Raw genomic sequence first — 1,760 nt, 5'->3', positions numbered from 1 at the left:
TGTCAAATTCTAAGTTTGGTGTCAATTGCATCTTTTTAATTTTTCTTAAAATTTTCGAAAACTCATGTTTTCTTCATGATCTTCAAGTTGTTCTTGATGATTGTCTTTGTTTAATCTTGTGATTTTCTTGTTTTGCATTTGTTGTTGTTTTTCATATGCATTTTCAATTTGTTAGTGTCTCAACATTAAAAATTTGTAAGTTTGGTGTCTTGCATGTGTGTCTTTTCTTAAAAATTTTCAAAAATAAGTTCTTGATGTTCATCTTGATCTTCAAAGTATTCTTGGTGTTCATCTTGACATTCAAAGTGTTCTTGCATGCATTGCGTGTTTTGATTCATGATTCTCATGTTTTGAGTCTTTTCATTGTTTTTCTCTTTCATCATTAAAAATTCAAAAATAAAAATATATCTTTCCCTTTTTCTTCTCATAAAATTCGAATATTTGAGTTGACTTTTTCAAAAATTTTTAAAATCTAGTTGTTTCTTATGAGTCAAATCAAATTTTCAATTTAAAAATCTTATCTTTTCAAAACTATATCAAAAATCAAATCTTTTTAAGTTTCTTTTTCAAATTCCTTTTCAAATTAAATTTCAATCATATCTTTCAATCATATCTTTTTCAAAACCACCTAACTAATTTTCTCTCTCTAATTTTCGAAAACTCCTACCCACTTTTTCAAAATTCCTTTTAATTAACTAATTATTTCAAATTTTAATTTTAATTTTATTTCTCTTTTTAATTTTCGAATTCTAACTAATATTTGAAATAAAAACAAAAATATTTTTCTTTTATTTTAAATTAAATTCTCTCCCCCTCTCACATCTCCTTCTATTTATTTATCTACTAACACTTCTCTCCTACCCAAAATTCGAACCCCATCTTCTTCTCTGTGTTGAAATTTTTCTCTTCTCCTTGTTCTATTCCTCTCTTCTTATACTCAAATTAGGAATCTCTATACTGTGATATAGAGGATTCCATATTTTCTTTTCTGTTCTCTTCTTTTTCATATGAGCAGGAACAAGGATAAGAATATTCCTGTAATTGGAGCAAATAATTTTGAGCTTAAGCCTCAATTGGTTTCTCTAATGCAGCAGAACTGCAAGTTTCATGGACTTCCTATGGAAGATCCTCATCAATTTTTAGCTAAATTTTTGCAAATCTGTGACACTGTCAAGACCAATGGAGTTGATCCTGAGGTCTACAGGCTTATGCTTTTCCCTTTTGCTGTAAGAGACAGAGCTAGAACATGGTTGGATTTACAACCTAAGGATAGCCTGAACTTTTGGGATAAGCTGGTCAGTGCTTTCCTGGCCAAATTCTTTTCACCTCAAAAGATGAGCAAGCTTAGAGTGGAAATCCAAACCTTCAGACAGAAGGAAGGAGAATCCCTCTATGAAGCTTGGGAAAGATATAAGTAACTGATCAAAAGGTGTCCTGCTAACATGCTTCCAGAATGGAGCATCATAAGTATATTCTATGATGGTCTGTCTGAGTTGTCAAAAATGTCATTGGACCATTATACAGGAGGATCTCTTCACGTGAAAACCCCTACAGAAGCTCAGGAACTCATTAAAATGGTTGCAAATAACCAGTTCATGTACACCTCTGAGAGGAATCATGTGAACAATGGGACGCCTCAGAAAAAGGAGTTCTTGAAATTGATACTCTGAATGCCATATTGGCTCAGAACAATATATTGACTCAGCAAGTCAATATGATTTCTCAGAGTTTGAATGGATTGCAAGCTGCCTCCAACAGTA

General features: G+C 31.6%; 1 non-coding gene across 1 annotated transcript; it reads right to left on the bottom strand.

Moving 5' to 3' along the window:
- Window positions 1–1,340: 1,340 nt before the first annotated feature.
- On the bottom strand, window positions 1,341–1,448 carry LOC148564180 (small nucleolar RNA R71). Its single transcript, XR_015884752.1, has one exon. It is a non-coding gene; the product is annotated as a small nucleolar RNA R71 (small nucleolar RNA).
- Between the last annotated feature and the right edge of the window lie 312 nt (window positions 1,449–1,760).

The sequence above is a fragment of the Arachis ipaensis genome, chromosome B5, assembly GCF_059453495.1.
Source record: "Arachis ipaensis isolate K30076 ecotype BB chromosome B5, ASM5945349v1, whole genome shotgun sequence".
Classification (NCBI taxonomy): Eukaryota; Viridiplantae; Streptophyta; class Magnoliopsida; order Fabales; family Fabaceae; genus Arachis; species Arachis ipaensis.
The sequence above is the reverse complement of the archived record's forward strand: the minus strand, read 5'-3'. Positions and strand labels throughout refer to the sequence as shown.